This window comes from Marmota flaviventris, chromosome 13 (assembly GCF_047511675.1).
Source record: "Marmota flaviventris isolate mMarFla1 chromosome 13, mMarFla1.hap1, whole genome shotgun sequence".
In the NCBI taxonomy this organism is placed as follows: Eukaryota; Metazoa; Chordata; class Mammalia; order Rodentia; family Sciuridae; genus Marmota; species Marmota flaviventris.
In genome coordinates, this window is record NC_092510.1 from 3,254,620 (window position 1) to 3,280,696 (window position 26,077).

Consider the following 26,077-nt stretch of genomic DNA (forward strand, 5'->3'; position numbering starts at 1 on the left):
ACTTGTATCTCACTTGTATCTCAGCAGTTCAGGAGGCTAAGGCATGAGGATCCTGAGTTCAAACCCAGCCTCAGCAAGAATGAGGCCCTAAGCAACACAGTGAGACCCTGTGTCTAAATAAAACACAAAATAGGGCTGGGGATGGGACTTGGGGGTCGAGTGCTCATGAGTTTAATCACTGATACCCCCCCAAAAAATAATTAATTAATAAGAAGTGTGCATAAGCTATAAACATTCAAACTTTTGCAAAACTACAGATCCAAAACTAAAAGAAAAAAAGGGGGAGTAAAAGGTAGAAGAAATAATGGACTAAGTTTTTTTACAAGCTTGATGAGAGAATATTAACCAAAAAAACTGGAAGGAATCTTATATCCAAATATCGCCAAAATGAATGGAAATCCTCTTACTGAGACCAGGTTAAGAATTATACAAAATTCCTTATAAACTTAAAAAGTAGTAAATAGTTTCTCTTTCAGAATATTGAAATTGCCAATATTTTAAAATAAGTCTCCAGCAGTTCTGGGAAAAGAGAGAATTTTTTTAAGTAAACAAATGGGGGACAGGCATAGTAGTTCACACCCGTAACCCCAGCAAAAATCCTGACATCCCAAAAATCTAAGATTAATGGGCATAAATATTATTTTCCCAAGTTCTTATAATTTATATTCATGGATATTGTGTCACCATAAATGGGAAACAACCACCATTTTTTCTCTTTAAATATCCTTGCAACCTCACTGTCATGCACCTAAGTGTTTGAGTACAGGGTCAGGATTGACTCTATTTGATTGTAATTTGTGAAATTAGATTTGGATAAGAAATGCTTCCTGAGAAAATACTAGCAGTTGTTTTGCAGTAATGCAGGCTTACCCTGTGTAAGCTGAGGTTTTGATATAGAACCCAACTTCATTCTAAGGTCTTTGAAACTTGAAAAACTTACACAGAGTACAGAGTCACTTTTATCCATAGTATTTCTATTTGAATTATGATGTGATCAAAATATACACAAATGACAATGGCACTTTGCATTTAAACTGCCTGAAAGCAGGAGGTTGTCTTAAAAGCAGAGCACGCCCTCCAAAATCAGCACATCAGGGGCCCTAGAGCACAGTGGAAGCACATTGCTTCCGGAGACCCTGGGACCCAGAAGACAACGAGACCATATCTTTTTTTTTTTTAACTTGTTAATTTGTTTTAATTAATTACACATGACAGTAGAATGCATTTATGCACTTTGATATATCATACATAGATGGGATACATTTTTTCTCATTTTTTTTCTGAGTGTACATGTTGCAGAATCGTATTGGTTATGCAATCACATATATACATATAGTAATAATGTCGGTTTCATTCTACTATCTTTCTACCCCTACATCCCCTCCATATCTTAAAAGTGTAAACAAAAACAAATAAACAACTTTTTTTTTCCTCCAAATATTATACATGAAGACCAAATCATTTTTCAACAATAGAGTTGAAAATGACATTTTCCAGATACGGAAACCTGGATGTATTCATCCACAGGGAATACACAAATAGAATACATCCAGGATCCAGATAAATAAAAATAGAAGTTGTCCAGGATTCAGATAAGTGAGAAATGATGAGAACCTGGACCTGTGTATTGAAGGGAAGCATCAAATGCATGATAAATGCCCAGGAGAACCCAAGACACTATGTTTGATCTGGGTGTCAAAGAATAGCAGCAGATATGTGTCCATCCATCCCTTCTGCTCAGATCCCATTCTTTATTGACTTTGCTTACAAAACACAAGTACAATGGTGATATTTATCAGAATTTCTCAAGGGCTGTGGCAGGCATCCAACCAGGCACAGGGCACCTTCCACAGTCATGGTGACCTTTCCTTTCACATCATTGCCCTCCTGACTGCCATGACAGGACACCTCGTGGTGGCTCTGATTGGCATTTCCTTGAAAATTGATGAATGTTGAGCATCTTTTCTTTTCTCGTTGGCCACATGTGTGTTTTTACATGGGTGGGATATCTATTCATATCTTGTGCTGTTTTTAATGAGGTTATTATTTTTTTTTACTAAGTTCTGAGGTTTTAATAAAGTTTTTTTTTTTTTTTTTTTTTTTTGTGTGTGTGTGTGTGTGTGTGTGTGTGTGGTGCTGGGGACTGAACCCAGGGCCTTGTGCTTGCATACCAACTGAGCTCCAGACCCAGCCCCAAACATTGAAAATCAACCTCTTTCCTGATATATGATCTGAAAATGTATTCTTCATCCTGTATGTTGTCTGTTGACAGCTGACTGTTTAACTTTCTGTACAGAAGATTTTGAGTTTCATGTCATCATATTGCTGACTTTGTTGCCTGTACTTTGGGGTGTGATATCCCAGAAATCGTTTCCTATTCCAATGACATGAAGATTTCCAACTGTTTCTTTTGGCACAGATTCAGGTCTCACATCTAAGTCTTCAATCCATCTCGACTTGATTCTTGTGTGTGCCGTAGGACAAGGGTCCATTATTTTTCTTTTGCACACAAATATCTGTTCACAAGACTATTCATGCTACATTGGCAGTGCTTTGAAAGATGTCTTCATGACATTGTATGAGGACGTTTACCAAGACACCCTGTTCTGTTCCACTAGTTTATAGGTTTACTATTATGCCACTACCATAATTTTTTTTCTGTCTTCCTTTTTATTTCTTTTGTACACTTGTGTGTTTTTCAAGTGTTGGTGATGAACCCCAGGACCTGTGCATGCACACTAGGCAAGTGCTACATCTCCAAGATCCATCCCCAGCCCTAACACACTGTTTTAATTACTATGGCTTCATAATATATTTAAAAATTGGGTGGGATTCCATCAGCTTTGCTGTTTATCAGGGTTGATCTACCTATTCGGTATCTTGTAGGGTCGCATGTGGATTTTAGCTACCTCATTTCCTATTTCTGTAAAACATCCTCCTGAGATTTGGATAATGGATTTCATCTGATCTGTACGTAACTCTGATATTTTGATATTGATTCCTCACATCATGAATACGATGTATGGTTCCTCTAATTCAGGTTTGCTTTAATTTCTTGCATCATTATAGTTTTCAGGGTACAATTGTTTTCTTTCCCTGGTAAAGTTCATGCTTCAGTATTTTGCTCTTTATAATGGTTTATTGTGGGGATTGATCTATGAATTTTCTTTTCACATATTTTGTGGCAATTGTAAAGAAACAAAGCAGAATTCTTGGGATGTTGCCTTTGTGTTCTACTAAATGCCTATCAGAATCCTGAAAGAAATTCTGTGGGATCTTTAGTGTTTATACATATGTGAACATGTCACTCATGAGACAGTGTCTCTCCTTCCTTGGAATTTCTATGCTACTGGGTGTCCCTATAATTGATCCGCATGTACTGAGCCACCTGTGTCCCATGGATAAACCCCAGGCCTTCACCATGGATTATGCTTTCAACGTGTTGAATTTGGAGGAGATCAAGATGGTTTTGAGCTAATTTTTTAATGTGTAGCCTGCCAGCATGAAGTCCCGGGTCTCTGGGCTCCCTTTTTGGAGAGGTGGGGTGTCTTGTGTTACTGGTTCACTCTTCTCCATCAATCGTTGCTTTGTTCCAGTTTCCAACCTCCGTGTTCCAATGTTGTGTGTGTCTAGGGTTCTCTTTTTCAATCTGGATGTGAATGGAGACGTGGTGCTTCACGTCTCTGCGACATCCTCCTGATGCACCCCCCAAGTTCTAGTAGGTGGCACTTTGATCCTCGTTTTTCTCAAGGAAATTTCTGATTTCACTTGTGAGTTCTCCATGCATGACTGGTTAAATGGTGTTGTTTAATTTCCATGTACTTGGTATTGACAGTTTTCAATCTTTAATTTTATCTTCACTCTATGGTGCTTGTTGATATACTTGATAGGATATCAGTGTCCTTAAGATCTACAAGGCTTGTTTGTGACCTGGTGTGTGTCCTCTTGGGAGCACCACTCTGAGCACATCAGAGTAGTGTATTCTGCCCTTGGTGGGATGTTCTGCATGTCTCTTGGGTCCTTTTGTCCTGGTTTGCAGCTACACCTTGATGTGCAGTCTTAAGATTGTGTTGCTGTTATTGTGATCTCAGCCACCCAATATCAATTGATTGAGGAGTTTCATTGATTCAGACTTAACACCTATTCATAATAACTTAATCAGCCACTTTGTTCTGTCCTGTAATCCTTTGGTCCCATTTTCTCCTCTTTTCTATGTTCCTTTTCCGATTTTTAAAATGTTTAGTCTCATATTCTTTGCTTCCTTTATTATTGACATTTTTTATACACATTTGATTTGAGAGTATTTTATATTTGGCTAATTTTTCTAATTAAAGATAATATATGACGAATGCATACTTTTCACAGCACTGCTGTCATGATTGGTAAACTCCCACGTGTGACTTACTGTCTAAACCTGGTGTTCTGACCGCATGCACTTCTCACCCAGGAAGCCTCAACATGGGAGCTACCCACTGCAATGCTGAACGTCTTTTGAAGACTGAGCGGCCCACAGTGGCGCCTATCAGTATCTGCATGGAAAAAACCTCTCCTTGGAGAGGCTGAGATCACAAGTGAGCTTTTCAAAACCAATCTTCAAATCACTGGGACAAATCAGCTCTGATGTTTCAAAGCTCACCAAATGACCCTGCGGCACATTTAGAGTCTTATCCCTTACTTTATAGTTTCAGAAAGAATGTTTTCCACTACTGAGTTGATAACTAAAAACACTTTTGTGAGGATGAAATATATATATATATATATACCATAAACATTCTGACAACTTTTCAGCATACAATCAAGTGGCCTTGAATCTATTCATATTATTGCACAACAGTCACCACCACCCATGACAGCACTCACTTCCTAACTGAATAGAGGTTCTCCATGTACCAAGGGACAGTGCCCTGCTGCTCCCTGTCTTGGTCTCTGGTACGCCCTTGTGTTCCTGCTCTGTCACTCTACCCACTCCAACTCCCACCTTCTTTAAGTACATTTATAAGATGCATGTTCTTTTGCGACTAAACTGGCTTCACTGAGTAACTTGAGGACTCAGCTAGGTGGGCCTGTGTTCCAGAATATTCTTCCATTTTAAGAGTTGATGATATTCCAGAGTCTGCAAAGGCCATTGCATATTGTTTACATATTCTTATGGTTGTAGGTGTTGAGTTGCTTCTATGTTTGAATATTTAAAGCATGGTTTTAGAAGCAATGATGTGGACATGAGTGTTTGACTGCCTGCATGTAGAACGTGTGTGTGTGTGTGTGTGTGTGTGTGTGTGAGAGAGAGAGAGAGAGAGAGAGAGAGAGAGAAAGGGAGGAAGAGAGAGAGAGAGAGAGAGAGACAGAGAGAGAGAGAGAGAGAGAGAGAGAGAGAGAGAGAGAGAGAACTGTGTGTGTGCTGGATCATGTGATATTTTATGGTAGAATATGTTTACAAATGTAGTTTGGAAAAATACAGATAATGGAGATGATGCAATATCTGAGAAGCATTGGAACTGTTGTGTATCTAAAAAGAGTTTAGAATAACCCAGGTTATGACAAGAGACATTCAACTCACAGGCCCCTATTAAGGATCCATTGAGAAACATGACATCCCCATAATATCTCGGAGAGGCACATGGTTTGGTTCTCTTTGATGTACTTGCCATCCACATATGCCCAAGTGGATGGTTTCACAGAGGAAGTGAGACTTTGCATTGCATTTAAACCAGACTCTACACACTCTCTCATGATAAATCACTCCAAATTCAGCACAGTTTCTCACCTTAACAGAACTTATCCACCACTGGCTACTGAAATGTTTACTGTCTTCTCCCACATATATCTGAAAATACTAATTATTCATTTTTCAGTACAAATGAACACCAAAGGGCTGAACGAGGCATAGCTATGGGTCATGAGGATCTGGATACAGTAAAATATTGGATCATCCTTCAGTGTGTTTCTTGCATAGGAGACAATGCTGTCCAAGATGGACATGACCACGAAGCAACTCATGAGAAGCAGGATTGTCTGGGTGGCCCTCAGTTCTGGGGATGACACTGGAGACAGGCTGGTGCTGTGGAGACACCAGGACTGCCCCTTGTGCGTGCACAGGAGAGCCACCATGTATCCATTGGAGAGGGCCATTATTCCTATAAAGGGGACTTCCCTGAAGGTCATCAGGGTGGACAACCATAATGGGAATAAAGGAGCAGGATTCAGTGACGTACATAAAGTTGTCTGAGGTCCAATTGGGGGTAGCAGCAATGGAGATGAAGAGGAGGCTACTGAAGGATGAATAGAAGACCCACAGGAAGAGAAGGAAATGCAGGTTGTGATGTGAGGATTTATGTTTGAACTTTGCCCAGTAGGAGCTCCTATGGCTGAGGGTGATGCTTGGAGAACACTCAGGGGCAGGTGGCACAGATGGAGAAGCCCCTCATCAACCTGTACAGGTAGATGAGAAATTTACACGTCAGGTTACCCCACCTGCCCCCCTAAGGTGTAAAAATGTCTGCAGATCTGAAGCCATTGGTGAGCAGAAATACCAGGTGGATTAGGACCAGGAGACCTATGGGCAGGTCAGTGGTCTTAGGTCTGTGCCCAGTAATGTGCAAGGAGATGTGGATGAGAAGAAGAAGGGCGTTAGCCATGACCCCACATCAATGTTTACAGCAGCACAATTCACAGTATCTAAACTGTGGAGCCAATCTAGATGCCCTTCAGTGGATGAATGGATAAAAAATGTGGCATACATAATCAAAGGCCTTTCAGATACTTTCATTATTAGGGAAAGGGCAACAATAATGTTTAAGTGAATAATGAAAATAAAGAAGATTAATGGACACAAATATTCTTCTTACCTAGCTATGGACAATTCTTGTTACCTTGTCGTTGGGGCATGGAGAAGGACACCACAATCAGATTCACTGGTCTTTTCACAGGAAGGTGACACAGGTCCACTGACCTCTCACTTGGAATTTGCTCATGGGCAGAGCACACAGTATGGAGTGGCACTATTCACTTCTAAATTGTGTTATTAAATGTAGGACAAGAAAGATTGTATGGGAAAGTTCGATAGATTTCTGTGGCAATGTGAGGTTGCCCTCATTACCTTCTGGGCTATATAAAATTATGGTTTTTAATTCCTCAGAGTCTAGTAATCACAGATCAGTAATATTCTATTTGTTCAGGAAGGTGAGAGAAGGAAACCTGAGTATATTTACTACAAAGCAGACAGGCGACTTATTACATCCCTGATTATTGGTTTAGGAGTAAATAGCATATCAAACAGGGAAACACATATGTAACATGAGCACTGCTGTAGTTGCTAGAAGAAAATTAAGTAGAAGCCTGAGATAATTGGCACTTCCTACTGAAAATAGCGCATAACTCTCTGTGTCACAAAGGATGATGCAACCTAGGAAGATCTCCTTCATCAGATTTCACAGAGCACCTCAGTCTTCTTAAATATAGGGGTGAGAGCTGGGTGTCTCAAGCTACCAAAAACCTCACTCCTAGACACAATTTGCCCCTTGCAACCTACTCCTACAAGCTTCAGGTACTCACTCATTATCTCTGTTGAACGGGGAGGCACTTACCTGGATGGATGCGGAGCACTTGGTGCATCTGAGCAAAACCTGCATGGTTCTAAGGAAAGGGTGCTCTGAGCTCATCTCTCTGCAGCCTGCAATCTTAGTGTCTCTACTAAGGTGAAAAGATCCCACTGGGGAGCACAGAACTATGGAGTCCCCAGTGGAACATTTCACTTCTCCCCTTGATTTGATTCCGTTCTGGATAACAAGCATCTGGGGAGAGGTGCTCAAAATTTCTTATGAGTTCCCTTGACAAAAAAAAAAAAAAAAAAAAAGTGCATCCCAATCTTGTAGACAACTCCAAGCTCTCTTACTTGGATTCAAAGTTAAAATAAGCCTGTACCCTTTCCACTTGTTGTGCTGCCTGGATTCTGGGGGTGAGTGTTCCCTAGATCCTCCTGAGGCTTTGTAGATCCTCTCCCTGTGACGTCTGACAAATGCCCTCTTCCCCACTGCATTTTCACGTGGACCACCTGGTTTACTGAATTTCCTGCTCACGTATTCCATGATTTCCATACAGAAAATTTCAGGATTCATACTGCATCACATGAAAGTGCTCTTGAAACAAAACAGAAAAACCAGAGGCAGATCTGGAGGCTTGGGTTGAGGGAGTAGCAGGCAGGTGGCACCTACTTGTAGTTGAGGCAGAGTCTGTGCTGGACTCCACTCTGTTGGGAACCTGAGTGATCATCCCTCAGGTTCATCCTCATCAAAGGAGACAGGAAAAAGGCTCTCTCTTCCTCTGGAAGGAACAATCAAAATGTTTGTTTGTTTATTACGTAATTTATTTTTTTAAAGTTGGACACAATATCATCTTTATTTTATTTATTTATTTTTATGGGGTGCTGAGGATTGAACCCAGGGCCTTGCACATGCTAGGTGAGCACTGTACCATCAAGCCACAACACCAGCCCAGTTTCTTATGTAATTTATACAAAATTATATAAAAATCTATGAGACCTGGAAAAAAAAATGGAAGCCCATGACCTACAAACCTAAAATAAACACAAGAATTTTAAGTATACATTGTGATGTTCCAGGTATTGGAATTAGATGATAATGCTCTGCTATAAAAAGACCTGTAATCAATGTAATAATAGTTCATCCTGGTACAATATATTAAAAGATTAGTTATTACCTGAGAAAAATGGAAAATTAAAGGTATAAAATGAAACTGCAACAAACTAAAAATATAGAATCTCCAATGTGCAATTTCACGTTTACCTGGGCACCATGGCGCAAGCATGTTACCCCAGCAGCTCGGGAGGCAGAGGCAGGAGGATCATAAGTTCAAAGCCAGCCTCAGCAACAGCAAGGCCCTAAGCAACTCAGTGAGACCCTGTCTCTAAATAAAATACAATACAGGGCTGGGGATGGGGCTCAGGGGTCGAGTGCCCCAGAGTTCAATCCCTGGTACAAAAAAGAATTCACATTTACTAGACTGGATAGATTGGAAACTGTAGAAGAAAGCTTCTGGGAACTGCAAAACAGGTTACTATGTATCCATAGTCAGAATAAGAAATTCAAATTAAATTTTTAGGACTGTGGATGTAGGTTGGTAAAGTCTGGGCTTAGCATGACCAGGCCCTGAGTAGTTCAATCCCCAGCATCTAAATAAATATATATATATATATATATATATATATATATATATATATATATATATATATATATATAAGATTTAGAACATCCAATGATCTGAAGTATATTATATGAAAGCTTTCTAACCTATGGATATTTAGAAAGCTGAAATGAGGGCTGGGGTTTTGGCTCAGAGCTAGAGCGGTCACCTAGCATGTTCATGGCCTTGGGTTTGATCCTCAGACCTCATCAAAGTAAATAAAATAAAGGTATGGTGTCCAACTATAATTAAAAACATACATATTTATTATTTTTTATTTATATATGACAGCAGAATGCACTATAATTCTTAGTACACATATAGAACACAGTTTTTCATATCTCTGGTTGTATACAAAGTATATTCACACCAAATTGTGTCCTCATACATGTACTTTGGATAATGATGCCCATCACATTCCACCAACCTTGCTAACCTTCTGTCTCTCCCTTCCCTCCCACCCCTCTGCCCTATCTAGAATTCATCTATTCCTCCCATGTTCCCCGTCCCTACCCCTCTATGAATCAGCCTCTTTGTATCAGAGAAAACATTTGGCATTTGGTGTTTGGGGGATTAGCTAACTTCACTTAGCATTATCTTTTCTAAATTCATCCATTTACCTGTAAATGTCATGATTTTATTCTCTTTTATTGCTGAGTAGTATGCCATTTTTTATATATGCCACATTTTTTATCCATTCATCCAATGGATAAATTGGTTCCTCAATTTAGCTATCGTGAATTGTGCTGCTATAAACATTGATGTGGCTGTGTGCCTGTAGTATGCTGTTTTTAAGTCATTTGAGTATGGACCGAGGAGTGGGATAGCTGGGTCAAATGGTGGTTCCATTCCCAGATTTCCAAGGAATCTCCATACTGCTTTCCATATTGGCTGCAGCAACTTGCAGTCCCACCAGCAATGTATGAGTATACTTTTTCCCCCACATCCTGGCCAACACTTATTGTTGTGTGTCTTCATAATAGCTGCCATTCTGACTGGAGTGAGATTATATCTTAGAGTGGTTTTGATTTGCATTTCTCTAATTGCTAGAGATGATGAACATTTTTTTCATGTTTGTTTGATTGATTGTATATCCTCTTCTGAGAAGTGTCTGTTCAGATCTTTGGCCTATTTGTTCATTGGGTTTTTTGGTGTTTTGGTGCTTAGCTTTTTGAGTTCTTTATATGCCCTAGAGATTAATGCTCTGTCTGATGTGTGAAGGTTAAAGATTTACTCCCAAGATGTAGGTTTTCTATTTACCTCACAGATTGTTTCTTTTGCTGAGATGAAACTTTTAAGTTTGATTCCATCCCATTTACTCATTCTTGATTTTAATTCTTGTGCTATAGGAGTCTTATTAAGGAAGTTGAGGCCTGATCCCACATGATAGAGATTAGGGCCTACTTTTTCTTTTATTAGATTCAGGGTCTCTGGTTTTATTCCCAGGTCCTTGATCCATTAAAAGAAACCTGAAATGAAAAAAAAAAAGTGGGGAGGGGGGTTATTTACAGAAAATAATGTCCTAATTTTTTTCAAACCCTTATGAGACACATCAACTAAAATTTCCACAAATTCAAAGACAAAACAGATGACACATTGTAGCAAAAGTGCTGTCATGGTTTAGATGTGCTCTGTCCCCAAAAAGCTTATGAGTGACACGATACAAAAGGTTTATATGTGAAATGATAGGGTTTCACACAGCCTTAACCCAACCAGTGGATTAAAGTACTGACAGGGATTAAGTGGGCAGAGCTGTTGGCAGGTGGTGTGTGGCTGGAGGAGCTGGGCACTAAGGGTGGCCTTCGTAGGGTCTAAATGTCAAAGTGAGGATCTCTACATCTGTGTGTGTGTGTGTGTGTGTGTCTCCCCCATCTCTGCTTCATGGTGACAATGTCCTGACAATGTTTCTGCCATGATGTCCTGCCTCACTTCAGACATTTCCTGGTCAACCTTCTTGCTTTGGTCCCACATGAGCTTTTGTGGGATCCCTCCCATCCAAACCACAACAGTAGTGAAATTTCTGAATTTACATTTGGTGTGTGTGTTTCTGCCCATTTTTCATCTGAAAAGTACCCAATAGTGATGGCAGATCTGGTGTCAGAAACATAGAATTTGTATGGTTTCAGATGATCTCACCAGCAGAACAGGATTTCTGTCAAAACTGGGCTCCACGTCTGCTGAAATCAATGATTTCCATTCTGGGAACAGCCAGAGGATACCCCCACAGCTTGGCCTCCAGTTCTTACACTCTGAGAAGGAATAGCTCTTCAACCCGCAGCCTGCTCCTGTGGTTTTTCTGTCCTGATTCCTTTCCAGCCATGTCACTATTGTGTGTCTTAATGGATTTTTTTCTTGTTCATGCTTTTTGGATTTATGGAGTTTTTTTGATCTATGGATTTACAGCTGCAATTACATTTGGAAATGTTTTGGCTGTTATTTATTTAGTTTTTGGGTTTGTTCGTTTGCTGATTTGGGTTTTATTTTCTGACTTCCCTAACCTTACATCTCTTACACATATGTAACACCCCCTGAATGGTCCACAAAGTTCTGGAAGATTTTCTTAAAGTCCATGTAATTGTGCATGATCCATTTAGTGAAACTCCTCTCACTTGGTCATTTTTAACACCTTTTTAAAAAACTTTCTAGATGCACCCTTTCCTTGACAACTCCTTCAGTGTATTTTTTCTGAAAATATCATTCTCGAATTATTTTTTTCTTGATTATGTTCCTGGATTTTGGCTGCAGGGTGTTCATTCCAGTTGTTAGTTGGTTGGTTTTCTGTTGTTTTATTTTTGGTATCAGTATGGAACCCAGGGGCACTTAACCACTGAGCCCCGTCCCCAGCCCTTTCCATTTTTATTTAGAGACAGGGCCTCACTGAGATGCCTACGGCCTCACTAAGTTGCTGAGGCTGGCCTCCAACTTCCAAGCCTCCTGCCTCAGCCTCCCAAACTGCTGGAATAACTGTTATGCACCACCACACCTGGATTCATTCAGGTATTTAATACAAAAGGGTTATTTAGGAATAATTTTATATTTACATAAAATTTACCAAAACATCAGAGGAATTTCCTAAATATCCTCCCTCTGGGAAGGAGAAATCCATTCTCCATTTTACAAATTTAGCATCACTGTGTGTACTGGTTTGCTAGAGCTATCAGATTAGAATACCACAGAACTGAGTGCTCAAAAGGTCTGAAATCCAAGATGAATGTGTCCTTAGATTTGCTTTCTCCTGTGACCTCTCTTCTTGACTTGCAGATGGCCACCTGGGGTTCTGTCCTTTTCTGGTCTCCCCTCTGAGCGTTGTCTGTATGCAAATCTCTTCTTACAAGGACATGAGTAACACCGTTTTAGGACAAAGCCATGTGAACTCGTGTGAAGGTACCGTAACTATATTGGTAAAGGTTCTGCCTTCCAATGTTACCTCAGTATCAAGGTCTGAGAGTTAGGACTTGAATGTAGGAAGTTTGACAGTACATGAGCCAGCCTGTGACACGGGGTGCCAAACCAAGAACTGACATCAAACACTACCCCTAACAAATAAGAGTTATTTTTGAATTTCACAAAAATTTTTTGTGAGTCATTTATTCGTATGCACATAGGAAGGTAAAGTCCAATTCATTCTACTGTCTTCTATATTCAGATTGCCCCTCCCTTTCCTTCATTCCCCTTTGAAAAATCCAATGTACTTCCATTCTTTCCTACCCCTCACTTATTGTGAGATATCATCCGCATACTAGAGAAAGCATTGGGCCTTTAGTTTGGGGAAATTGAATAACTCCCATTAGCATGACAGTCACCCCTTCCATCCACTGACTGGCAATGCGTGTCACTCCTCTTAGTTTGAGTAATATTCCACGGTGTGTATGTAGCACATTTTTTCACCTATTCATTGGGTGAAGGACACATGTGTTGGTTCCACATGAGTGATTGTGAGTTGAGCTGGTGTGAACATTGATGTGCCTGCATCACTATAGTACACTGATTTTAAGTCCTCTGGGTGTATGCTGAGGAGAGGGGTAATTGGGACACATGGTGGTTCCATTCCCAGTTTCCTGAGGAATCTCCACACTGCTTTCCAGATTTGCAACAGTTTGCAATTCCACAGCCATGGATGAGTGTAACTTTTCCCCCACATCCTCACCGACACTTATTGTTATTTGTATTCTTCATGATTGCCACTCTGACTGGTGTGAGATGAAATCTCAGTAGAGTTTTAGTTTGCATTTCTCTAATTGCTAGAAAAAACAAAAAACTCAAAAAATGTTGAACATTTTTTCCTATATTTGTTTACCATTGGTATTTCTCTCTCTTTGAAGTGTCTGCTCATTTTCTTTGCCCATTTATGGATTGGGTTATTGGTTTTGTGGTGTTCAGTTTTTTGAGTTATATCCTGGAGATTAGTGCTCTGACTGAGATGTGGGTGGCCAAGATTTTCTCCCATTCTGTAAACCCTCTCTCCCCATTCTTGATCATTTCCCTTGCTGTAAAGAAGCTTTTGAGTTTGGTTTCATGCCATTGATTTACTCTTGATTGAACTTTTTTTGCGCTTCAGGAGATTTATTGAGGAAGTTGGTTCCTAAGCCAACATGAGGTAGATTTGGGTCTCTGGGTCTCTTGTCTAATGCCTAAGTTCTTGATCCACTTAGAGTTGGGTTTTGTGCAGGTTGAGAGACAGAGGTTTAATTGCATGTGGCTACATGTGGATTTCTAGTTTTCCCCACTCCATTTTTTTTGAGAAGTTATCATTTCTCCAATGTGTGTTTTCAGCGCCTTTGTCTAATATGAGGTCACTGTATTTCTGGGGATTCGTCTCTGTGTCTTCTGTTCTTATTATTGGTCTACCTGTCTGCTTGGTGCACATACACCATGCCGTTTTTGATACTCTAGCTCTGTAGTATAATTTAAGGTCTGGTGTTCTGATGTTTCCTGCTTCATTTTACTTGCTAAGGATTGGTTTGGCTATTCTGGGCCTCTTGTTTTTTTTTTTTTTTTTTTTTTTTCCCAAATGAATGTCATAACTGATTATTTCTATTCCTATGGAAAATGATACTGCGATTTTAATAGGAACTGCATTCAATCTGTGTAGCACTTGTGGTAGTGTGGCCATTTTGACAATGTTAATTCTGCCTCTCCAAGATCATGGAAGATCTTTCCATCTCTTAAGGTCTTCTTCAATTTTATTCTTTAGGGTTCTGTGTTTTCATTTTAGAAGTCTTTTATCTCTTTTGTTAGATTGATTCCCAAATATTTTTTTGAGGCTACTGTGAATTGGATAGTTTTCCTAATTTCTTTTTCAGGCAATTCATCACTGATGCATAGGAATGCAATTGAATTATAGGTGTTGATTTTACATTCCACTACTTTGCTAAATTCATTTGTGAGTTCTATAAGTTTTCTAGTGGAGATTTTTGGTTTCTCTAATATAGAATCATTTCATCAGCAAATAAGGATAATTTGAGTTCTTTTTCTCTTCATGTCCCTTTAATTTCTTTCTTCTGTCAACCTGCTCTGGCGAGAGTTTCAAGATGATGTTGAATAAGAAATGGTGAAACAGGGCATCCTTTACTTGTACCAGAATTTCAAGAGAATACGCTTTCAATTTTTCCATTTAGGATGATGTTGGCATTGGGTTTAGCATATATAGATTTTAAAATATATGTTCCTTATATTCCTGGTTCTTCTAGAATTTTGATCATGAATGCTTGTTGTACTTTATCAAAGTTTTTTTGTGTATCTATTGAGATAATATGATTCTTGTCTCTAAGTCAATTGATGTGATGTATTACATTTATTGATTTCCATTACGTTGAACCAAACTTGTATCTTTAGATGAACCCCTCGTGGTCTTATTTCACTAGATATTTTAAATGGTTTTATATGCAGTTTACCAGAATTTTATTAAGAATTTTTGCATCTAAGTTCATCAGGGATATTGGTCTGAGGTTTCTTTTCTTGAGGTGTCTTTGTCTGGTTTTGGTATCAGGGTGATACCAGCTTATAGATTGAGTTTGAAATGGTTCCCTCCTCTTCTATTGCCTGGAATAATTGGAGGAGTGTTGGTGTTAACTCTTCCTTGAAAGTGTCATGGAATTGGCTGAGTCCTATGAGAACTCAAAGTTTTTAATGAGATATGATTTGTATTTTCAGTCATTTTACTTTATTTTTGGCTTTTCATTTGAATTAGTTTGTCCTTCCTTCCCTTTGATTATTTCTCACTTACATTTTTCGTTTCTCCTTCAAGAAATATTTGAGTATATTTGTTATGCAGTCTTTCTAGTCTTGTAAATTTCTTTAACTTATGTTTGTCATGAAAGGTTTTTATTTCAGCGTCAATTCTGAGATTTTATTTTGCTGGGTATTGTACTCTTGGCTAGCATCCACTTTTTTCAGTGCTCAGTATATATTATTCCAAGACATACTAGTTTTCGGGGTCTTGGTTGAAAAACAGGCTGAGATTCAGATTGACTTCCCTCTAAATGTGACACTTCATTTTTCTCTGAAAGCCTTTAAAATTCTATCCTTATTTTGTATGGTAGGCATTTTCATAATAATGTGCCTTTGTGTGGGTCTGTTTTAATTTTGCATATTTGAGGTCCTGTAAGCCTCCTGTATTTGATTTTGCACTTAATTAGTTAAGTTTGGGAAATTTTCTGATACTATTTCATTGAAAACTTGTGCATTCCTTTGGTTTAAATCTCTGCCTTCATTTATCCTGATAAATCTTTAGTTTGGTCTTTTCATGTTATCTCATATTTCTTGGAAATTCTACTCACATATCTTATAACATCTTCTCTGCATGGTGAGCTTTATTTTCAAAATTATATATTTTGTCTTCAAGGCCAGAATGGATATTTTAATATTTTAATATCTTTCTTAACCTGAAACAGAAATGCAAACCTGAAGCTGAGTTTGGAAACCTTAGGAGACATAATACCCCAAACCAAATGGTCATTATGAGAGTGGACCAGGGATGACAGCCTCACATTTTAGGGAGAGGACCCTCAGAGCCACTGGGAATGCATGGGAGTTTTCAGTAATCACTCACCCCAGAGGAGAGACATTACAATATGTGGAATAGGATTGAGCTAATTTGAACATAGGTTTTAAAAAATGAGAATATGGGTATAGTCCACATTACTGGGAGCTGTGAGATCCTCACATGAGTGTGTCCAGGGACTTGAGAAAAGTTTTGAGTTCGACTCTCCCCCAGTTTCTATTATCCAGCAGAGACCAAAGTAAAAGTAAGCGACATGTTCCACTGGGGAAGCCACAGTTTTGCGTTCCCAAGTGGCATCTTGTCACCTTCTTCAGATGCTAAAATTAAAGGCCTACAGAAAGGTGAGTTAAAGACCTCCTTTCCTTAAAACGGTGCAGGATCAGCACAGGTCTCCTGACTCCCCATGCTACCTTCCTAGGTAAGTGCTTTTCTATTGCTAAGATGCAGCACCAGTTTGTGAGTGGGCTTCTGTGATTGTGATGAAGAATTAAAATAGTCCAATTGTATGTTAGGTTCTTTGGTAGTTCTGAATTATGTCCTCAGCTCTACCCACACTCAACATCTCAGAGGACTGTTTTCTCTAGATTTCAAAGGGAAATTCTCTTCTTACTACAGTTAGCCCTTTACTTTGGTGACTTAGAAATGATTATCTCAAGTAATTCATTTCAGGTTCTCATCAATTTCTCAGATGCAGTGAGTTTAATGTATGGCTCTATCAGATCTCAAAGTTCATATTACTAAGTTGTCTTGCTATCTTCTGCTATAATCTTACTAGCTCATATTAATATTCACCAAGGAAAATAATTTTATTTTACACTCTTGACTTTCATTCTCTTGTCTCCATAAATCAGTTCAAAATATTTTTTCAGCATTTAGTTTTACTACCTGAGATAATGAGAGAGAAAGTTATACACACTGAAGTACTTTTAAATTAATCAGAATGAAATGATGTTCTCTGTGTGACTTATACAGGGAGTTGAGCCTCACATTCCTACAAAACATCAAATAGCATTGTCTTATGCTGATATATTTTGTCTCAGTTTTCACCTCACAAAAGTAAACCCATCATGCTCTAGGAAACATCAAAAAAATATAGATCTGATAGAGCCGTACATTAAACTCACTTCCATCTGAGAAACGGATGAGAACCTGAAGTGAATTACTTGAGATAATCATTTCTTATTAAAAAAAACTAACAATATTCATGAATCACCAAAGTGAAGGGCTAAATCCAGTGCCAGGTGTTTCAAGCTGGAGCAGGGACCAGGGGCTGCAGTTGTTTACTATTAAAACCAAGTGGTTAGAGTAGCAATTGCCCCTTCCTGGCTTCCAAAGTTCCCATGGTGTCCCCTCAACAGGACATCAGGTAGAACGGAGATGTTACTGGGGAAGTCATGGTGAACTTATCTGGATGAAACAAAAACCAAATATTCCCTTTCTGTAGGTAATACACATCACTAAATGAAAACATGCATCCCAGTGGTTACACAACACGTGTGACTGTGTTAACCTTGCACCCGAGAAAACAGATATGTCCCCCATCCCTGCAGTCTGTGTCTCTCCACACACAGCTCTGGCAGCCCAAGCTGGTGTTGGGCTCCACTGATAGCCTCCTCCTCATCCACTGCTGTCCTTGCCAATGGCCGGGCTGCTCCAACTTTGTTATCAATCACTAGTGTCTGGCCCATTTGTTGAGATAGATAGATAGATAGATAGATAGATAGATAGATAGATAGATAGATATCAGGGTTGTCCATGATTTGAACAGTGGCAGGATGCAAAATGTTTAAGTGAAGGCTTCCCTGGTCAGGACAGGAGTCACCGCTGTGTTACATCTCCCTCAAAGGGACCTCACTCCATCAGCTCTAAGGGACCCTAGGGATGATTTCTTAAAGAAACAAACCTCCATTCACACTTTTTTCTCCACTTAGGTTTCACCCTCTAAACTTAAGCTTTTCTTGTTCCTCCCTTGGTGAGCTCTTCAAATGAGAACTGTTTCTCAACTTCTTTTCCACATTATCTTTCTCTGTTGTATGTCATTGTGTTCAGATCCTCCAGGATAAGGATGGCTTGTTTCCTCCAGGGTTCAAGTCATGACCTGGGGCTCAGCACACCAGGGCAGCCAGGACCTGCTGCAGCCCCTCTCTCCCCAGAGCACTGTTTGAGGAGGGCATCCTGGGCCATCCTGATGATGGACAGGCCCTGTGTCTGCACCCCGATTTCCTAGACTGAGTGATCCTGGCAGCTGTGAGTGGGGTGAGGCACAGCCAGGAGGGGACAGGCTCAGAGGATTCTTTTTAACTTGCTTTTATGAAATGTCCACATTTTCTGAATGTTTTCTAATAAAACTGATAAATTATCACAGAAGTAGCAACATTGCATTCTTTATAAAACATCTACCTGTGAACCATGGAAGGCACTGTGGGTCTCACTGATACACATGTGTGTGTGTGACTTGCACAGTGTGCACAAATCCAGATACTTCTCTGCCTGCTGTGTCCTGGTGCTGCAGGGAGCTAATGCCTGTGACAGGGGACCCATGACAGCATCTGAAGCTGCCACTTCCTTTCAACAGCATTGAGGAGACAGGAAAAAAGGTTTCCAACTCTAACTAGGAAGTTTCTCCTATAGAAAAATGTTTTCCACTGGATTTCAGGTCAAGCTCCTCTGAAAATACAATTTCCTTCACTCAACAATCCGTCCCTCCCTCCCATGACAATACTGGCAGGACTGTGTCCCCTGGGCCATGCTGAAACCCAGTCCTGAGCCCTCCATCCACAGAGGACCCAATATGCTATTCGTCCTGATATTCTGATACTGCACATTTTATTTTCTTAAACCAAATTAAAGAAAATTTGTATTTCGTAACATGATAGAAGGGAATTCTAGTTATTTCATTTTCTGTGATTTTTAAGAGGCATCTTCAAATGTTATATATCCAGTTTATGTTGTTTTAAGGGACTTTGGGGATCAAAATGTCAGGGTATATCTTATAACTTTCTTCAAATACACATCCAGAAATAAGCATTTCTATATTTAGCTACACAGAAGTCAGAGAAACCAGGTAGCACTGTGCCTACTAATAACCATCTGTGATTTTTAAAATGTGGAGACTCCTAGACCACTATATTAGCATTTTTCTTTTGTTTTCTTGAGCATACCAAGGGAGCACATCTTATTTTGCTGAAGATGTGAATGGAGAAATATATATATATAAAATTAATAATTTGGAAGAGCTGTAATTTTCCTAATATGACTACTTAATTTTAATTTTAGACAATGGCACTTCCGCAAAGATTTCAAAGCAATTATTTAACTAGTTTTGAAAGACTTAAATTGTCTTGACCCTCTGACATTTTTGCTCACCCTTAAAATGATTTTCATCCAACTTTAATTTTCTAGGTAGCTGTGAAAATAACTTATACTCTTGCCTTCTTCTTTTTCAGATGATAAAATGTGGCAATATGTTATGGGTCTCAATGTAAACATTAAAACTGAAATAAAGTAAATACCTTTTCTCTATAGGAAAATATTTCATAAGGATGTCATTACCAAATTGTCTGGTATAATTTTTCCTCTCCCTTCTCTGGAGAAATATCACTCCTAGCTAAGAGAAGACATGAAAGCTCGCTCTCTATGGAAACTCCTCTCTCAGCATGAGGTTGGATTCCCATCTCCTAATTAAAACACTGAAAATTATCACCCCAAATATAACTGACATTGTGCAGGAGGTAGTGGCACAAACCTGTAATTTTGGGAGGCCGAGGCAGGAGGATTACTGATTTGAGGCTGGCCTCAGCAACATAGTAAAGCCCTAAGCAACTTAGTGAGACCCTAACTCAAATTAATAAAGTAAAAAATACTGGAATGTGGCTCAGTGGGTAAGCACCCTTGATTGCAATCCCTAGTACAAAAAGAAAGTGTTTAAATTGTGATTATTTTTCACCCTTTTTTCCATGTGCCATAGAATGGACAGAAAATAAATTTTAGAATACGATCATGCTAATAACTGATGGTTCTGTTCACTTAGGTGTGGTTTTCTGGTATAATTAAATATATATAAAATAATATAATTGGTTAAGCAACCTTGGGTTCAATCTCTGGTACCAAAACATATATATTAATCAATTAATGCAAGAATTCTGATTGCAGAGCCAACATTTTGATATCTGGTCTGTAAGCTGGTGATGAACAACCCAGACACTGGAGGTACAGAACTGTTTGAGGCTGTCCCCTTGACACCCTTTCCTTGAGAGTTCTCTGTGGACGTCCCTGCAATCTGCCACACTGGAGAACCCTTCAAATGCCATGTACTCAGCTTTTGATCAGGTGGTTGCACATGCCCAGGAAGATCAATGGTGGCCCTGGCCATGAAAGCACAGAGACCCATGGAAGATGCTGTGCCTGAGCACTGAGAGGACTGGGGAGGGGGTGTCAAGGGGTCCCCCATGTTTTGAAGAAGGCAGTCTTGGGAGTCAGGATGTAGAAGCTGGTGATGGTGGCAAGGAGGAGTTGACCTTCCTTTTATTCTAAGGTGTTGACCATCTGCTTCTTCTCCCCAGGGAATAAAAAAAATGACCCAAACCAGCACACTTTACATTTTTCTTGCTGTAAGAAATACCTTTTGCCTCCAAATTGTCATTGGGATCACAGCCAACATCTTCCTGCTCCTCTTCCATGTCCTCATGTTCCTTCTCCAGTGCAGGACCAGGCCCACGGATGTGGCCATTGCTCACCTGGCCCTGATTCATCTGCTGATGCTCATAATCAGGGCACACCTGAACCTAGGCATTTTGGGGGTTCAGGACTTTTGGAAAAAATTCATATGTAAAGCCATCATCTACCTGTACAGGCTGATGAGGAGCCTGTCTGTCACCACCACCTGCCTGCTGAGTGTCCTGCAGGCCACCACCCTCAACCCCAGAAGTTCCTTTCTGAACAAGTCCAAGCACATGTCCCCACAGTGCAGTGTGTGGACCTTGCTCACCCTCTGGGTGTTCAACATGTTCTTCACTGTCACATTTGGGTCTCCATGGGTGGTACCTCCAATGACACAGCAACTTTCAGGTTTGTCTCTGAGTCCTGCACTGTCACCGCCACAGGTCACCATTTCAGGACCTTCTTTTCCATGACAGGAATACTCTGGGACATTTTCCTTCTCAGGCTCATGGCCGTTTCCAGTGGGTACATGGTGGCCCTCCTGTGCAGGCATAAGAGGCAGTGCCAACACCTCCACAGCACCAGCCTGTCCCCAAGAGCTTCCCCAGAAATTAGGGCCACCAGGACCATCCTGCTCCTCATGGGACCCTTTGTGCTCATGTACTTTGTAGACTGTGTGTTTGGGACAGATGCACAGCGAGGATCCCACCCACCTGGGGGTCCAGATGCTGGTGGGCAATGGCTATGCTACCCTCAGTGCCTTGTTGCTGATCTGTGCTGAAAAACGAATCATCAATTTCTTCCAATCCACACTGGGGAAGGAGAGGAAATGTTTACACAGTGCCAGATAACCCCTACTTTTCTCACCTCCCACTTTACTTCTGAATATCCACAAATGTGTTTGGGAGACTGAGGCAGGAGGATTGCAAGTTGGAGGCCAGCCTCAGCAACTTAGCAAGGCCCAAAGCAACTCAGTGAGACCCTGTGTCTAAATAAAATATAAAAAGGAATGGGGAAAGGGCTCTGTGGTAAAGTGGTTCTGGATTCAAACCCTGGTATGAAAATTTTAAAAAAGACTAATTCACCGATTTAGTATGCATAACCTTACTATGGATCACAAAAGCAGATATCATTCACTGTCCACATTACACAAAGTGTGCTCACCCTTGGCTGGAAAAATTCTTGTTGGAAGAACTACTTTTCTTCATCATAGCAAGGGAAAAAATATGCATAAGTACAACTCTGTGTGCCTAAATATAATTAGTGTTTTGATTCTTTCTTTCATTAGAGAAACAAACATCAATTAAGATCATCAATTCCCTCAATGTTAACTCCACACGTTTTTCAAATCACAATTGTCCCTTTTTCTTCCTCGTATTTCTTTTCATTCATATTTTCATATATTTATTTTTTCAATATTATTTTATTTGCCTCTGAATGATAAGCCCATAGTGAGCGTAGGTAATCAGGAATCAGTACAGGAGAGAGCTCAGGTGGTAAACAGATCTCAGTTACATTCCAGTTCTTTTTCTGTGGGCCTTGCAACCTCGAACTAGAGGCCTCTTTCAGCCTCATTGGAAGGCTTCAGAGATTAGCCTGGTTCCTGCACGAAGATGATCTGCAAATGTATGAAGCATGCCATGGGGAAAAATTAGAGTAACAGCTAACAGCTACCTTCTGTGTGCACACACATTACATGTATATATTAACTCTTAGTAGCCATAGTGAGGCTCTGAAGGTATTAGTGTTATTTTCCCCTCATTACATTAGGAAACAAAGACCCAGATAAATAAAGTCAGTGAATTGCAGAGGAAATAGGTGGAGAAAATCATGATTTGAGTGACAGTTAGGCCACAGGTCTTGGGCAATAGCACTTAGCCAATGGTATTTCTGACAGAACAGTGATGTCATGTTAAAGTGGCACACAGGTATCACAGCAATTGCTACAGACAGCTGGAGATTGGAATGCCAACCCCCGTCCAGCATCTGTCTAGCTTAGAAATGCAGCTGAATGCCAGGTGGCCATGTGTTTTGACCTATGGTGATAGAGCATTAACCAAAGAATTCAGGATGCTGGATTGAACCCCAAAAGGTCAACCTCTGGAGGAGACCCAAGCCATCACCTTCCTTCTGGGGTAGCATGTGGAGAGTGCTGTGGGGACTCTCAAGGACATGGGTCCCAAAGTCGGGAGGAGACTGCTATTTCTACTGACTCCTGAAATGTCTACTTTAACCAAAGAAGAAGGCATTGGGTGGATTTCTTTTTGCCTTCTTCAATATTAGCTACAAATTCTGTATACTAGATGATATTCACATATTGGAGTTTTGTGTTTGTTTGTTTGTTTTTTGAGGTGAAATCTTGCTGTGTTATAGAGGCTTGTCTTGAACTCCTGAGCTCAAGTGATCCTCCTGCCTCAGTCTCCTGAGTAGCTGGATACACAGCTCTGCCGTGCTGTGTTCTGCTCAAAGATTCAGATTAGTGCTGAGACTACAATGCTGTCTGTCTTTTTATTGATTTTTTAAAAAATAAATGACAGCAGAATGCTTTACAATTCTTATTACACATATACAGAACAATTTCTCATATCTCTGGTTGTATATAATGTATGTAGACTACAATTTGTGTCTTCATACATGGACTTTGGATTGGTGGAATGTGGTGTCTGACTTTTGAGTAATTTATTCTAACTTCAATTCAACAGACTGTAACACCATCAGGATGTGGGCAAAACTGTCACTATCTATGAAGAAAGAAAGTGTGAGTGTCTGCATCTGGATCTTGTGTGACCTGGACAGTATTTACCCTAGGGACAGTTGAGATCATTAAAGAAAAAAAACAGCCACAAATGTCTTCCACAAAGTGTTGGAAATCCTTGGCTGTCCTAAGGAATCAAGCACATGTTTGGAAGTAGCCAGCAAGGTGAACTTGGCATCTGCAGAAGGGTGTGCCATGGAACCCAATGGAAAGAATCTTGCATGCCAGCCTTGTGTGCTCTTGGGCAGAGAGCCCACCTGTGTTCACCCTAATACAGCACTGCACCCACTCTGATAGGAGGAGCTCAGGCTAACCACTCATGCAACTGGCTAATTTTGAAAATCCAGAGGGCAAATCAAAAGCTATTGTTAAACTGCACATGACTGGACCTTACACCCCAGTGAAGGCTGAATCTTGTGTTCTGATGATGCCCCCCCACTATGTATTTCACATAAAATCTGCATTTTTTTTTTCTTTTTAGGCCTTTTGGTCTTCTTTTCACTTTGGCTCTTGCACCCTTTCTCAATGCCAGGCACCCGAGCCATATTAACGTTAAAACGTGGTTAAAGGTTCTTTCCATGGTAAAGGGTTCTTTCCTTCTGAGCAGTTTGGGTAGCCTTCGTGGTGATCAGGAGCACCTGGTGAGGGCCTTTCCATCTCCATTTAAGCTTGTCTCCTTTGCAGGTCTTGACTAAAACCCACTACCAGGCTGGATGTGAATTGTGAACTCCAGAGCATGTGTCAGGGCAGCAGCTCATCATGGTTAAACCAACCAACAAACCAAAAAAAATAGATCAAGTGCACCTGTGCAGGAGGTGAGGCACACCTGTAGGTCTCAAGTTGACTAAGAAGACACTTGTGACTTAGACAGAGCTTTCTGTGTTATTTATTAGGCATTTCTATGTATTTTTGTAACCTCCGTGTCTATAATGTTACAGTGACCCCTTCTATTTAAGTGGGGTCACTATTCATGCTGGAAGTCAGCTTTATATTCTGTTGGTTCTGTAGTAATGGCTTATTGTCTCAACCTTACTCAGGTTGGTTTATTAGTAGTAGTGCTTCTTCAAACACCAAGAGGTGACAGTTACAAAGTTGTACAGAGAAAATACAAAATGAAGTAAACATGAGCAAAAACATATTCAGTTTGCATAAGAACTTGCACCAAAAGCATATTTTTTATCCCAAACTCTACTTAGTGATGTATTATATCCCTGTTTGAGATCACAGTCAACTTAACAACAAAAAAAAAATATCTTTTGAACATTTTAAGTGTGCTTCATTCTAGCCAGTGTACACACACACACACACACACACACACACACACACACACACACACATATATATATATATATATATATATATATATATATATATATATATATATATATATATATATAATTGGTTGTTCAAAACATTACAAAGCTCTTGACATATCATATTTCATACATTAGATTCAAGTGGGTTATGAACTCCCATTTTTACCCCAAATACAGATTGCAGAATCACATCGGTTACACATCCACATTTTTACATGATGCCTTATTAGTGACTGTTGTATTCTGCTACCTTTCCTATCCTCTATTATCCCCCTCCCCTCCCCTCCCATCTTCTCTCTCTACCCTATCTACTGTAATTCATTTCTCTCCTTGTTTTTTGTCCCATTCCCCTCACAACCTCTTATATGTAATTTTGTATAACAATGAGGGTCTCGTTCCATTTCCATGCAATTAACTTAGAATACCTTTATCCAATTACAACGTATTAAATGACATAATACCGACCAAATTGATTTTCTCTGTATAAATCTGAAGGTGACGATTGCTACAGACAATTTCATTTTGAAGAACTCCAAATTGGTACAAATGTTCTAAGCTCCACATTTTAAAAGGCTTGTACACTTGAGTACCATGAGTATATCTTATATACAGAGAAGCCAGTAATGATTCAGGTCACAATTACACAGATGCCCGTATTAAGTTTATTAACTAAGTTTAAATTCTCCCTCTGCCTCTTTTTTGTGAGTATGCGTGTGTGTGTGGATACATTTATTTTTTTATATATTTTTAAAATTTTATGATTGATTTAATAATAAATGACAGTGGAATGCATCACAATTCGTATTACATGTATGCAGCACAAATTCTCATCTCTCTGGTTGTATACACAGTATGTTCACACCAATTCGTGTCTTCGTACATGGACTTTGGATAATGCTGTCCATCACATTCCACCATCCTTGTTCCTCTCTGCCTCTTGGTGACCACGTCCAGACGTCCTTTCCTCTGTCATACTCTTCCACCAAGAAGGTCAGCCTCACCTCAAGCCCCAAGGAATGGAGTCAGTCATCTATGGACTGAGATTTCTGCAGCTGTGAGCTATAGGGGGTCTACAGCAGGCACCTGGAAATGGAAGCCTCTTTCTCCAGAAGACCACAAGACTCTGCCTTCGGCAGAGACACAACA